Source organism: Cuculus canorus, chromosome 5 (assembly GCF_017976375.1).
Source record: "Cuculus canorus isolate bCucCan1 chromosome 5, bCucCan1.pri, whole genome shotgun sequence".
Lineage (NCBI taxonomy): Eukaryota > Metazoa > Chordata > Aves > Cuculiformes > Cuculidae > Cuculus > Cuculus canorus.
The window spans coordinates 8295719-8311718 of NC_071405.1; the positions used below are offsets into that span (position 1 = coordinate 8295719).

At 43.0% G+C, this 16000-nt stretch overlaps 1 protein-coding gene across 1 annotated transcript in view; it reads left to right on the forward strand.

The window, feature by feature from the left end:
- Positions 1-16000, forward strand: part of KCNH5 (potassium voltage-gated channel subfamily H member 5) — a 169633-nt gene that overhangs the window by 139443 nt on the left and 14190 nt on the right. The window lies entirely within an intron of this gene.

A 16000-nucleotide genomic window follows, 5' to 3' on the forward strand; every position in this document is an offset into this window, starting at 1 on the left:
AGTTTATTTTGCGATGCCCTCAACGTGCCCAGGAGCTGTCTGTTGCTGTTGCAGGTCGTTCTAGCGTCCTAGCAGGTAGAACTTGCACAGAAAGTAGGGAAAGAGGTCTGTTCCATTATCTTACACCTTCCAAACAATTAGCCCAGACCAATGGATTTCTTCTTGCATGGACTATTTATTGAGCCTAATTACCAGGTAGATTTACAACTTTTCCAACATGATAACCACAAAAAGAAGGGAGAAATGTTACAAAACAGAAGATTAATTTCAAGTGGTTTTATTGCTTCCACTGTTACTTCCTGGAGCTGAACACCAGATCTCTTACTAACACAGAACAGCATGACTTGCAGATTTAAGAGTTTCTTAATGAGACTTCTCCATCCCCAAACCTCACTTCTGCAAGACTGAGAATGCCAGTTGCAAAGCACCCAGGACTATGGCTTGGGAGAGAGAACTTGTGTCTGTTCATTGGGATCATATAAATGGATTCCCATAGGCTTCACAAAGAGCAGAAAGAGCTTTAGTGTTCACCCAAGTGGGATTTTTCTGGCTGTGCCCGAAATGGTATCAGTTTTGTCCAGTCCAAAAATGATCATAGCAATTTCACAGCTGTTTCACATTGGGCAGAATACTGACTTAATTCTTGCTTCCCCTTCTCTAAACAAGTTTTTGCTTTGTATTACAAAAAAGAGGCTCCTCACCACTTACATACTATGAGCTTTTAAATTGCTAAATAAAACTCCCTGCTTTTCTGTGCAAGTATAAATCCATCTATCTATTGTAGCACACACTTCACAAGAATACCCAAATATGCTGGTTCAGCATGTGGTAATCTTTGCAGCCGTGTGTTACTTTAAATGCTATTTTTGGGCTACCTTCTACAGCAAAGAAACAGTGCATGTAGAAAAGTATTGTACACCAAGTGCAAAAGAAACTTTGTGGGGAAGTTTGCATGAAACCCACTAGTTTTATTTAAAAATAACCCCCAATGTGTCACTTCCAACTTAATAATGGCTGATTGTGCCTTTTTTAATTCTCAGCCAGCTGCTGTGATTAGCAAGCTGCCTCAGTTTAGACCCTATGTGAAGGAAGTCTGGAGGAGCAATTTTGAGAGTAGCTGATTTACATATGTTCCAGAGGTGGACATAGCTGTCAAGAGGGATTGGGAAGCACCTGAAATAAGCTGACTCACATAATATTGCACTTTTGAGCAACTTCCTCTGTGTGCTTAAGAAGGAATATATATAATTAATCTATGTTTTTTCTTTATATTTTCACTTCTCAGTTTTCACAGCTCTTAGTCTGTTTTCTCTCCCTAAAGAAAACAAAAACATAACATAGTTCTCAGATGTAAGTTATTGTTTAAAAAAGGAGCGTAGTGTAAGCAGTTATAAAAGTCTCTAATTCTCTTAACTCCATTAAGGAGTTCTGCCTTCCTTGAATGCCTGCCACTCTAATTAATTTATATCTCCATCATGTGTCTAAGGCAAATCCATTTTTAAATGGAACAGTTGTCGATAGTTCAGAGCAGCTCAATTATGAATGACCCCCATCCTTCCCTCGGGGTGTATTAACCCTCCTGACAACAGAGGCTATGGTAGAAACCTAAATGGATGAACTGAATCATGCATGTTTTTCATGTGTTCTTACTTTATTAAATGACAGCCAACAACTCAAGATGTTCTACAAAAGTACATGAATAATAACTTACAAGCTCAATGCAGTCATGCATTAGTATGCTGAACAGATGTGACTGATCCGCATGAACCATCAGCCATAACTTAAAGCAGTTGTCAGAGAGTTTGAACCAAGGCTGTGTTTGCCCTGTGGTTCATCAGTAAAGTGCCCCATGAAGAGCTTCCTCATAGACTAGGTGTGTTCAAGTTCAGTCCAATGTCTCAGATAGCTCCTAAGAGGGTAGATAAGAACTCTGCTGGGACAAAGATTGACCTTGCAAAATCTGCAACAACCTTCTTTAACCTTGCTGGCCTTTTTGTAGGCAGATGCTCTTGCTCCATGGATCAGCCCTGTCCCATGAGTGGAACGTCTGGCACAGGTGCACATTTGTAGGCATCCTCTAGCATCTAAGTTGAGTGCTGAACCACAGTGAGGAGGTTCAACCTCCTAGAAGTGCTTGGACAAAGCCTTCCTGGGAGAAGTTGAATGAAAAAATGGTGCCTTGTGTGGGAGGCTTAGGGTTAGCTGGATTTTTCAGACACCAGAAAAAAAAAAAATCAAGCCAGAGAAAAACAGAAAGGATACTTTAGCCAAAGTCTCAGAGGTCAAAAGGACCACTGGGAAGTGAATGCAGCATCTGAGATGAAAAGGTCCAGAGGCAGAAATCTGTACGTCTTCTGCCTGGTGTCTCTTTGTATCCTTGCAGGAGTGTTTATCCTGTACCAGCTGGTGTTTTGTTAATTGTGTGTGCACGGGGAGTGGTAGAAAGAATAGAAACACTGTGTAAACAGGGTGCAGCATGGTCACAAAATGGGAAATACAGAATTATCAATGTTATTTGTTGCGAAGACCCATTACTTGTGCAAGTACAGGATTTTGTTAGTAGCCCCAAATAGGTTGAGGGGCGAAATCAACTAGACTGACTCCGGTTTTAAAAGAGGAGGTAATTTCTGATTACTTTTAAAGCCAGATTTGCCAAACTACACAGTACTGAGGATTACAAACTAATTTGTTTGGGTCTGGAGCAATGAGATAAGCTAAGGCTGCAAAAACAGCGGGCTCAGCCCCTAAGGAGCATCCTGTGTCAGTGCTTTAAAACATGGATAGGAACATAAAACAGTGCTGATGAGCTTTACAGAGATCCACATCTAGAAAAGAGGTGATGGCTGTGATATAGGTATTAGGAAAGATCACCAAGAACGAAAAAAATGTGGAAGAACCTTTTGCCTGATGGTTGGCTAAATGCCGGCACACAGTAGAATGATACTCACAACTAGGTTATGGCTAGATCACTAAAATCCTCCCCAGCAGAGCCTTAGCTTATTGCCATGAAAGCCCAGGGATTGATTTAATGCAGTCAGCATGTAAATGGGAAGGAAATGGCTCTTCACCACACCATCTGTTTATTCCATCCTCATAACCCCACTAGTTAACTCTTTTGTGCTGTCTTGCCTCTTGCTGATATCCTTCAGAAATAAATCAGAGTCATCACTTGCCAAATTCCTCAGTAACATCTTCTGAGGTTAGCAAAAACACCCAATGGTCCCTTTGGGGACAGGCAGAGCACTTCGTACTCCCTGGGTGTTTGTCACATACGCAAAACACTGGTTCTGCTTGAAAGAGGCTCCGATACAACTATCATTAGCAACTTCATTTCGGCACAAGCAACCTTCAGGGAACAGCCCACTTCTCTTTGTGTTGAAGTTTCACATGCCTGATACAATATTCCCCTGTTGTCATAGGGAGCTCATTAGTTGGTGGATGACTCTCCTCTTCTGGCTGTGGGTGATTTTCCTTGACTTTCTGCCCCACTGGTGTGGATTCTGGTATGAGGAAACATTAGCAACATCATTGAAATAGGGTCTTTATTCTCTAAAAGTTTTTAATTTAATTATAACATGAAGAGAAGGCCCCTGCTCTACTGGTGATTACAGATACCTCTGAAAAACTGTAATTCCTTCCATTTCTTGAGCTAAAACACCCTCAGTGTCAGCTCTACACCAACCACTTTTGGCTGAAGGCAGATGCTTAGATGAAGTAGCAATTCCTCTTCATAGGATATTTCTTCTTGACTGGGTACTCCTCAATGTTTGCATGCTTATGTCTTGAGTAATTTCTTGTCCTCAAGGGGTTCCTCCCCTCTGAAGCACTGGCTGTGATTGTATTAAAGGCAATTGCAGTACGTTTTGACAGCCAGCACTGCATACTCACGTGCTGCCAACTGAGACCTCTTGACTGGAAAAATTTTAGCTCTTGCTAGGTGAGATGTTTCTCTTGAAGAATCCCAGGGACACTTGTTAAGGTTATTTTGCAGAGCTTTCTATAGCTATATGACATAGATATTAAAAGTGTAAATAACCTTTAGGTCTTTTTTTTTTCCTGTTAAATTGGGATTTCCTAATGGCTTAACTGAATTGTTTTGCATCTGTTATGCACTGGGCTGGCCCTGTCTTTCAGTCAGTGAATGATCTGCCTGAGTTGTTCATCTTTTCTGAGTCTTGACTTCAGTTTAAAAGAATAGCCAGGTCACACTGCAGGTGGATTTTGTTCTGGCATCTCTAAGCTGAGACTCTGAGAGTAGCTGAATTGCCCCAGTTTCTTCTCCCTCGCAGCATCCATGTGGCTTCATTTACAGGGCATCCCATAGGAAACATAGGTGCAGGGATGCATATGACAGTCATTTGAGCTTGGGTTTCATCCAGAAGACCTGTAGAAAGCGAATTACCTGAATTTTGTTGACTCAGGTTCATTCTTTTCTGATATAGCAATCAGGTGTATTTGTGAGTCAAGAAGGATAAGAATTCACTCTGAGGTAGATTTGGCATGGCTGGATGGCTGAAGGCAGAACCATGGTGCAGTGTGAGCTTTGGGCTTGAAAGTGGCAGAGCCAGGTTAGAGCAGATCTGAACTGAGACTAATTAATCCCGCCTTTCTGCGGAGGGGATGATGCTATGCTACAACAGTGTTCTTTGTGCCCGTCTTTGTGGTGTGTCAAAGACCTACCCTCTCTCTCAGCCTCATGAACACTTGAAAGATCAGGTCCTTGACTGGGACCTAGAAGCAAATAGGGAACGAGCAAATGACTTCCCAGCCACTGGCCTAAATCTGCTCCATTCAGGAATACTATTATGTTTTTTAATTATCTTAGAATCATAGAATCACTAGGTTGGAAAGACCTCTTGTATCATAGAGTCCAACCATTCCTATCTGCCACTAAACGATGTCGTTGAGTACCTCGTCTACCCGTCTTTTAAACACCTCCAGGGATGGGGACTCAAATCACCCCACTGGGCAGCCTCTGTGAAAAATTAGCATGAATCTGGAGTCAGTGGCTCTCCCCACCAAATTAGTTTCCACTATGAGACCTGGTTCAGGTGAGGAATGTCTGACAGTAACAGAGCCGCACATTTTACCTCTCTGCACTGTAATATGGAAACATACATCAAGGTCTGATGTCTTGACTCCTCAAGGTACAGAGGGTACCCATTGTCCCTTTCATTAGGGTTTGTTGTTCATATGTTCTGCCCTTTAAAATTATTTCTGACTCACCCCAAATAAAACCGATGGTGGCACAGGAGGGGCATTGTTTTAATAGAAGTTTCTGTTATAAAAGCTTTTTGATAAATTAATAAAACCTTGGAAATTATGTAGGGTACAAGCGGAGTGGCTGGTAGCCCATTCCATATAAAACCAAAGTTTCTGAAAGCAAGGTAGAATGTCCTCAATGTCATAAACAAGGCTGATAGCAGTGGGTGTTATCTTTAGCTAGTTTAGTTGATAAAGCTGGAAAAAAATCAACAAGCTTTCAGTTGCAAAACAATTTTTTCAGGTCTGAAGGCTTCAGATTAAATTTCAGGCACTTAATAGTGTGGCACAGTAATATTTAAGAAAAAACCTATAATGACTCCAATTAATTTAAATTTCCACTTAAAATAGAGAGGAGAGAATAGTCGTTTTGGGAACAATTTGCAGTTCTTTTGCTGATGCATTGCTTCATAAATGGAGAGTCTTTTGTAGGCATTTATTGAGACCATTTGGTCTTCAGGCAGAATCCCATAAGAGGCAAAAACACAGAGAATAACCCACATATTCTGCAAATTCTCTGGGCCCATGTTCTGTGTGGCTTTGTGCTGGGTTATGCAGGAATACTGGGTCTGTCATAAGTAGGGCTGACCATAAGCCAAATGTTACTTTTTCTCATTTTTTTGTTGGAATAAAAGCAAGACCTTCTGAAATTTCTCACTAAATAGAGACAATGCTGCCCACATACCCACCACGCTTCCAAAACAAACCTTAACAGCAGTAAAGTAGTCTTGGACAGGATTTAATTTCAGCCATCAATTGCAATTGCAGTTGAGCCCTTCCCACTATTTGGGATACAGATCTATGTTTCTCAGATGGGACACTAGTAAAACCAAAGTCCATTATTGTATTAATAGTTTTATTTTACTTTAATACATCTTTTTAAATGTTTAATCTTCTTGCAGTATGGGGTTTCATGCTATGGGGACTCTGGGATGGATCCTTGGTTCCATCCCTCACTTATTCACTAACTGGCTCAATGACCTTTGAGTAAGAGATAGATGACCTCTCGGAGTCCTGTTTTTGGCATCTGCTAGACGAGGCAGCAACCTGAATCCTGCTTTCTCCAATCCAAGGAAAGGAGAGTGGTACATTAGTTCTGCATATTATTATTGATGATTGATTTTCTGTTCCAAGTTAAATCAGGCAGAAGAGCAGCTTGAAAAGTCTTTTGGCGCTTTTCCCCAGAGAGCACCATTTCTCCAGTCTGCCCCAAGCTCAAACCACCCGGCTGTCACATAGAGGCTTGGAAGCATATCACTCTTAGAAGATGCTGCTCTGTGAAAAGCGAAGGCTGCTTTCTCTGAGGACTTTCTTTTATTTTAATCATCTGTAATAAAATGCACAGTCTGTAGCTCATCTGCACTACAGCAAAGCCTCAATCATCTGACAGTGCTGGTTACTGACATTTCATCAGGCCACTGCCAGTAGCAGATATTGATCCAATGGCCGGTATAAGTTTGCAAAGACCAGGCCTGCTTTTAGTTGGAGTGTCCTGTTGAAGGAGCACTGTCTCGCAGTGACCACCTCACCCCATGGATGGGCCAGGAGGCAATGGGAAGCTCCTTTCAACTCCGGAGTCTCATGGTTCCTAATAGTGATGTGCTAGCAGGATTTGTCTTAGGGAATCACTTGGTGGTATGTGTCACCAGCTATTTGCATAGAATCATAGAGTCGTTGAGGTTGGAAAAGACCTCAAAGATCATCCAGTCCAACTGTCAGCCCAACACCACTGTGCCTATTAAACCATGTCCTAAAGTGCCACATCTACATTTTTTTTAACACCTCCAGAGATAGTGACCCCACCATTTCCTTGGGCAGCTTGTTCCATTGTTTGACCACTCTTGCAATAAAGATTTTTTCTAATATCCAACCTAAACCTCCCCTGTTGCAACTTGAGGCCATTATCTGTGTGGCATCCTAGAAGTCATGGGATGGTTTGGTTGTGGTGGGTGGAGGGCATCTTTTCTGTGATTCTCCTCTGCATCCAGTGAAAGACCTTGGGTCTACTGAGCTTATGATTTTAGCCTTCTGCAAGGCTCCTCTTTCCCAAGGGGCTGGAAATGCACCACGGTACCTCTAAGTACCTCAACTTCCCTTCTTGCAGAAGCCCTATGCTCTACAGAGTAAGAAACATCTTTAAGAGGGAAGGACAGTCGAGCAAGAGTGTTAGAGATCTCCTCTTTGCTCTGCTTTAGTGTCAGGCAAAGAAGGAGGAGAAATATTTCCCCTTCTCTTTGCTCCCTCTAATAAGGGACAAGAAAAGGGGAATAGGGAAGGGAAGGGGAAGGAGGAGAGATGAGTGTGTGATACACTTCATCAAGAGTGAATCTGCAAGAAGGAGATATTGGTAGAAAGAGGCAGAGGGCAGGAGGAAGCATTTAGTTTGCTCACTCACCAAATGACCAACACATACAAGGGTTTTTTACTTGAGAGAGTTGTTATAGAGTAAAAGAAGGCGTGATTTAAATCCCTAAGTGGATAAACCTAACCAGTGCGAGGGAACAAGGGTCCCTGTGAGACACTATTCAGTAATAGTTACACTGCAACAGTTATCCCAAAATTGTTCTCTGCTCAATTTCCCCGTGTTTAACCATCTCTGTATTGCATACAGAAAACAAATCAGGCCCTGGTTCAACAAAATATTTCAGCTCCCCAGTCCAATTTAGTCTTTGTATAGAGTTTAGTGTAGGATTTAGGGTCTTGGAGAGGAATTAAGATGCTAAAGCTGGGTTTCATTGCCCCAGTTTGTGATGGGAATCCCATAGGAGGGACTGTCTCTGTAGGTCATGGTCGTGCTTCAGTCTGTTCTGGGGCCCCATGAATCAACACTCCTCTATGTAATGGACTGACCCTAAACTAGGCCAGGCAGCAACAGCCCCTGCTTGAAAATCACTGTAAATTAATAAATGAAGTAGCCTTTCTGGTTTATTGCTTTAAATAATTTTGTATGTGGAAGCTGCATTTTGCTGTCATTGCTAGTATTGGAGAAATAGCTCTGAATCTGGCTCTTCTGCAATGTGCTAAGGCATCTGCTGTTGGTTAAAGCAAAGAAAACAGAAAATAATGAAGGCAAACCAGCAGAACTTAATCTGTTTCAGTTCCAGAATCTTTTTCAAAACCTCCTCCCTTCCAAAGGTGCGCAGTGCCCATTTTCACCATCTCTTTCCAAGCAGAAACAGAGCCCAGCAGCTGTCAGATGTAACAGCTAAGCCTACAGCAGCAAAATCTATGCATTGTTTTCCCCTGAGGTAGAAAAAGAAAGAGACGGCTGTAAGCACTAAATGTATGGGCGGGAGGTGCTCAGGTCAGAGCGACTGGAAGAACAGAAAAGCTGCTCTCAAAAAATGCCCTTGTGGTTGGTGTGTCTGCAATTGTGCAAACAGAGGACAGGGCTTTGGCATTTCTTTTGGCAATCTGACTCCTCATCCTCAAAGCTCAGCACATGCTTAGGTAAATGTTTAATCACACCATTTTGGAGAGTCAGTGCCTATCACTCAAGCCAAGCAACTTGACCCTGCTTTGCTAAGCAGATGTCAATGCTACCCTTAGGCAAACCAGACCAATGTATTAAGGCATCAGGAAAGGACTTCTCATAGCATTGTAAATCCATTGTGCACTGCCCTAGATGTCTCAGTGCAGCAGTGCCTTGGGCCTCCGGGCTTGAGTTGAAATCCTCAGAACATCTATGTGGGGTTTTTTTATGGCTGGGTTTTTAATGAATTGTCCCAGTTTTGGCAACAGGCCAAAAAAATGACCTCTCTCTGCCACCGGCTGGGATCCTAGTCTCTCAGTTGTAAATGGTATAGAGATGATAAAGGGATTTCAAATTAGTTGCAGGAATGAGGGCAGTGTTATTATCCTCCCTTACACTGGGAGAGATGGAGACATGAACAGACAGTATGATTTGCACAAGAGCTCCCACCTGGCCAAAGATTGGGCTGGCAAAATAATCCATCCTCCTGAATCCCAGCCTGATGTTGTATGTGTTGGACCATGATGCTCTCAGGATGTGGCAAATGTAACTTGGATCTCTGCCTTATTCTTCAATCCAGATATGTTTTAAAGTAAAGCAGGATGGCTTCAGATCCATACCAAGTATAAAGTAGATGGGACAGGCTCTCAAACACTCTCTTCTTAATAGGCGTGCTTGTTCACACATGCAGATCAGCCTGATTGACTGTCAGCGTGCACAGATGTCTCTCAGCAAGAGTAGTTGGGTGCCGTGCAAATTGATTGCAAACACAAAATGGAACCAGATTAAAATTTGACCTACAGTAACCAATTTCTAAAACACAGAGCAAGAAGTAACGAGGTTATCAAAGTTCTGAGCTCTGGGAAATCAGTTATTGGCTGTTGTTGGATTTTTCTGAAGGGTCTCTTCCTCTCTATGTACCCTCCTTTTTCTTTAGATTAGCAGTTTGGATGACACAGATCTTTATTAAGTCATGATGAAAGGATTAACCTCTTTCTTGCATATAAAATGCCATTAAACTTCCCTTAGAAGTGCTTTTTCAACATCATAGAAATATTTCTCCTTTCCTTGAAGTGACGTCACTTTGTTACTTGGAGTGGAAATCTTCACATCTCTTACAAGTCAATTCTGTAATTGCTTAGAAAGAAACTGTATGAATACAGTTTCTCAAAAATAAAATGAAAATGTGCTTCGTAGCAAGCTTTTGTGTTTGCATACTACCTTATCTGTGAAGTCAGGATCAATGGAAATTTGCAGAAAGGCTATTATTTAGTGTTTCTTTCAAGCAGCCAGCAGACTAACGTACAAAAATCTTCTTTTCCTCCAAAATCCAGCATGAAAGATTGTTTTGTGAAACCTTCCTATCCTGAAGATTAACTAATTGCTCAGCAGTCAGTCATTTTCACTGCACAGCCAAGGACAGCGATTCCTTTCCCACACGCAGATGGAGCAATGGTTTAACACAAAAGAGTTCCTAGGACAGGAGGATTAAGGAGAATTTACTGGAGAGCAATTAAAACAGTTGTTAGAGCAATTTGTTTTTGAGACTAAATTTCACATCAAAGTAAAGCTATCTGAGGAGTGTACAGAGCAGAAGAACAATAAAGCCGTCATTTCAGGCAATCTATTCTGCATCCTCAGAGTGCAGATTAATAAAATGAGCTGAGAGGACATGGAGATTTACAGGAGTAAATTAGGTGAAGCAGCCTAAATGCAGTTTGCATTTGGAAAGAGGTAGCCTGGCTTCAGTCTCTGTTGGCTCTCACTTTTTGTGGCTTCAGCTCCCTTCCATTCCTGCCAGGTTTCTTGTCACTGTCCTGTTTGGTTGAAGGTTTCTGAGCATGCTTCTTGATTGCAGAGACTTCTGCCTGCACAGGACACCATGGTCAGAGGCTGTTCCCATGCATAAGCCATACCAAGAAGCTGTTAGTGGAAGCTGGGTCAGAGCCAGTGCTCCTGGCTGGCCCTTTGCAGGTGTTTGCTGGTTTTGCTGTCTTGGTCTTCCCATCCTGTTGGCTGTTTGCTCCTACCTCCTTGCCATGCCCTGACCTTGAAGAAGGTGTTACTCCAAACTTGGGGTCAAGAGCTGGAACTGCTGCCATTGCCCTTTCTCTCTTGGAAGGGCAGTAAACCTGCAATGAAAGAGGTTTTCAAGGCAGGGAACAAGTCCAGACACAATGAGTCCATCCACAGTGCATGGCAGAGGCTTCTTGCATCCATCCCAAAGGAAGGTTTGAATTAACACCGACTGTTCAGGTTTCTCTGGCTCGTTGTGAGGCTCACAGGCTGGACTTTCAGCTGAAGGATGCATACAGATGGCCCATGGCTCTGCTATCAGACTGAACTGTGTCTCACAGCTTTCTGCCTAATTACAAACACAAAGGCTGGTGTGAGAAAATTTCCTATTCATTCATTTCTGTCCGTTTTTTCCATAGTCTAACTTTTTACATTTAAGCACATATAAATTCATGTCAATTAAAAGGAGGAGTTGTTAACATCCCAAAAATTATATTTTAAGAAATCGAATATCAGAAAAAATTAAATCTAAAAACTTTTTCATATAAAAGTATTAATAGTGAATCATTTTCCCTGAGGTCCACCTGCATTTAAAAATCACTGCGGCTTTGCAGCAAGCCTATTTACCAAAGGTTACTCTAAGCAGTTGGGCTTGACTGGCCTAGTTTTCAGAATATTAAAAAATAAAGTCCCCAGATATGCCTTGTTTTGACAACTGAAGGCTCCTAGAAAGGGCTTGTTCTCAAGGACTGAGGAATGAAACATCTTAGATTCACCTGAGCACATCAAAGCAATGGCTTGGGAAGGATTTACTGACAGTAAGAGTCCATAGCGGCGCAAGGTGCCAGTGGTGGGGGAGATCTGAGCCGGATCGGTCCTGTGACTGCAGCCCTGTGAGTGGGATGAGTTTTGCAATGTATAAGGGTGGCTGCATGGAAGGAGGCACAGCCATCGTAAGTGGGTTCCACTTTCTTAGGAGCTGCAGGGAGACCAGCTCAGTTCCCCACGGACTGCTGAAGGATTTTCCCAAGAAGCAGGGTGAGAATAGGGAGGCTCTGCCTCTCCTATTTCTGTTTCATCCAGTTGCTCCGTGCAGGCAAAATGTCTGGTTTTCCTCTGGCTCTCACTTGGACCTGCCAGTCTGGCATAGCTTTCTATGCAGTTGTCACTTGTCCTCCCTCTGCGGCTTTTAAAATAATACTGTTTCTCTGGAAGGACTGGCTGGTCTCTGAGGCTGGATGGGGAACGCATCCCAGCCGGGAACTGGCATTACCCCAGCATGCTGTTGGAGGCAATAGAAATAGCATCAGATTAAGAGTATAGTACACATACGCACAGAGAAAAGCTTTATGGAAAGGCTTTTTACACAATCTGCACCAAACGCTGACATTTGCACTGCTAGAGGCAGGGGTTTGGATGCTTCTTACCCATCATCACATGGCGGATGTCTGCACCCAAGCGATATGCAGAAAACTCCCTGTGTAGACACAGGAGACAATCGGGGCGTTGCAGGGTGCAGCTTGTCTGACCTGTTTTAACATCTAGCTGCAGGTGAAATGACTCACACCCTTCAAGTGCCTTTTTCCCTCCCTTGACTGCACAGGGCTCCTGGAGGATGAGTTCAGATAAAGACACCAGCTTTGTAGGTGAACCATGTTCTGAGTGTCTGTGCTCTGGAAATGGGGTGTATTTTGTAGTTTATTCTTAGAAGCAGGAAAATAGCAGCCTCGTCTGAGCACAGTATGGGTCTGCGCTATCCTGTGTCTAAATCCTAGGTCTGACACAAATTTGCCTCCCTCATAAACATGAGGAAAATGGTGAATACTTGTCTACAATGCACTTCAAGATGTGAAAATTAGTAGCATTTTTTCCGAACGTATTTGCAAAGGTTTGGTTTATGTTGTTTATCCTAGGCATGAATTTTTTTCATTTGTATTTGTTGAGGGTTTTTTAGCATTGTTTCTGAAGAAAATGAGGTATGAGTTATTGCAGTATTTCTCTATTATTGGTTGTATCATCAACAATTTTTAAATCCATTTGCCAGCTCCATTTGCTAAGCTTGTGTGAAGGAGTCACTTTGAATCACTTCAGGCCAGAGAGGCAACACAAGATGGCTCTTCTGTTTCCAGAAAAGAACCTATACAAAAGGGTGTAAAGACCAACACACCTTGCGAAGACCCAGACTCTTCTAATGCAAATTAGGCATTCACATAGGATATGAACCACATCAAATCCCCTTGGTGGGATATGAAAGCTGATTATCTGGAGCTGCTCTGTGGACCTCAGCCAGCTCCTCAGTGTCGTCCAAGAGATGGTACATTTCCTTAACACACTGCTTCCACAATGCATTCAGCTTGAATGTTCCCACCAGCCTCGTGACAGGACTCTTTCTTCTGCCCAACATGGATTTATGTAGCTGCAGGGACTGAAATGTTGTGTTTGCTTTCTGTTGCAATTTTTGGCACTGCAGAAACACATTGTGAGCTGAGTCAAGGCAGTTCTCACAGGACAATGTCTCCCCTTGCTGTAGGTCTCCATGGAATGACACAGGGATGACATGGTGACAGAGTTGTTCAGTGGGTGAACAGGGACCAAGATCCTGGACTTTGGGGTGCTGTGATTTCACAGTGTCAGCTGGCATATGAGGGTCTGTGTAGTTATGCATTTCAGAGTGAAAAAGGAAATAGCAAACACCTGTGAACACATCCAGGTTTCATGAGGAAGCTGAGAGGAGGGTGGACACAGGGCTGTACATCAGCCTGCCCTTGCTGCCTTGGAAATACAGCTCCACCAAGGCACATCAGTCCTGAATTCTGAACTCCTAGCTAACCCCTGGATTTCTGAGTCCCTGGGTGTTTTCTGCACTGATTCAGAGTGCATCAAGCTTGCTTCTTCAAAGGAGCTACCGATAATCATTCTAGGGTGTAGCAGCTTCTGTCCCAAGCAGAGAAAGAGGAAATGATTTATTGAAGAGCTCTGCCAGGCTCCTGCCTGTGTCCTACAAGAGGCTGAAAGAACTTGACCTCCTGGGGAGGTCACACCAGGGCTTTGGGAATGTATCTTCTCCACAGCGTGTGCACAAAGTGGGGAGAAAGCCCATGGCTGTGAGAGGTTACTGGGTCCTTGGTCTCACTTGGCTGGAGCAGATTTTCACTGCAAATTTGATGATGTCTGTCCCCTCGGCCTCCCATCCCCAAGTAGGGTCACACTCATCTTCCTCCAAAGTGTTGGCCCTGTGCTGAGGCACAGCAATACTTGGGCTCAGATCCCTATACCACTGGGCTCAGCTCATCTGAGTGGTTCTGGGGAAAAAAAAACCTATAGGAATGTGAGGTAAAGGCAGTGTCAAATTAGCAGACTCTTGGCTTTTCTTCTGCAGAAGGCAGCAGCAGTCACAGGTAATTATATTCTGAGCAGGGAGATAACCTCTGGCTGGGCAAGTTTTGAACTGAGAGGAGAAGGATAAATGAAAAGAAACCAGGAGTAGGCTGGTGGAGGAAAAGGTAGATGAGCGTAGTTTTCAGTGAAGCACAGGTGTTTGGAGAGGACATAAAAGACTGGTGCCATGTTCTTTGTTATTATCACTTTGGTCTTTACAAACAGCTGGTGGGATAGAAGTTATCAAAGTTACGTTGTGCCTCTTCCAACTGGGCATGCAGTGCCACACTGGGCATGGGAACAGTGTGAGTCCCTGCCAGGCTTCAGTCAGCTGCCTGCCTTGCAGCATTCCCATCGCATGCCAGGCTGGAGAGAGGGGAGGATGTGAAATAGGGTCATGGCCACAAAGCAGGGAAACATCAGGTAGTGGGTGTTTTTAAGGACCCAGCCAACCTGGCCTGGCACTGCACAGGGCTGCGCAGCACAGCCAGATAGGTTCACCAGTGGAAGAGACACATCTTGGGGACGTCTCCTTGCAGCAACTTGCTTTCGGCATTGCATCATCTACCAGAGATGCCACGCTGCTCTTCAGGGAAAGAAAGACACAAACGAAAAAATACAACTCACCTTTCAAATCTTTGTTCAGAGAGAGTGTGGCTTCAATTAATCATAATTACTTAATTTTGAATCAAGGGCAACTTCTCTTGCATTTACTTGCTGTCCCCAGTGGTCTGTCCAAGAGAGAGTGAGTTGCTCTACAAGGTTAGGTGCTAATGAAGGGGAGCTTCCAAATGAATGTATGTGTCATTGCATCTAGGTCAGATGAGTAAGATGAAAGTATCTTCCATGTTTATCTCTTGTTGGTTTTTTTAAATTGGGCTTCTAACAAACATGCTAACTTTCCCAATTATTATAAGCAGCTGCATCTATCAGCGGCACACGAAGATGTATTTACTGCATTTGAAAGCGCTCTAATGAAGCTTTGAAGTCCAGCTCATCCTAGATTTACATAGGGAAGGAGCTGTAGCCATTGTGGCACTCCTCTCTGCCTTTTGAAGATGTCAGGCTTGAAAGCAACTATTTCTTTGCAAATATGGACAGGTGTGAGAAGCTTTTTTATAAAAAGTAAAGAGATACTGAAATATCAGTACTTAAATGGATACTTCAAAACCCACATCTGACTGTCATAGAGTTTTGTTTGTGTATTGCAAGGGCTTTCCTTCACTCTTCTTGCCAACATTATCCTACACAATCCATATTTGCATTTAATCATGATATGCTTTTCACTTCAGTATCATCATCCAGAGACCCAGTTTCCCTATCCTGCCTTAGTCCCACATTCAAGAAAAAGGAGTGTACCTAAAAAAAAAAAAAAAGGAATTCATGTAAGTAACATGCATAAAATCAACAGAACGTTTTTCACTCTGTGGATCCTTCCACACCTTTAGGCTCAGATTGCTTTTTCTGTAGAGGCTTGAGAGATGCTGCAGGGTGAAATAACTGCAGCATTAAATGGCGTGGCATCAAGAAACAGTGGATATTTCTGGGTTTTATAGTCACACACCCCATGATTCTCCATGGTGCTCCTAGTACACTTACACACATTAGACGTATAAACTCTCCAGGAAACAGTTGTGTTGCCGTGTGATGCCCCACAACATGGCACATGGGGAAACTAATTGTGCCCTCCAGCCATTGTTATAAAACTAGCAGTAAGCAGAGCTAAAAAGTATTGAGCACATTTGGATTTTCCAGTCTCTGGAAGCACGTGCATGTTGAGTTAAACTTAGAGCTGTCTAGTCTCCACTGAATTACTGTTTCCTTTTGATCTGTACTAAAGAGAGTGACAGAGCAGTTATGAGTGCGAGTGAT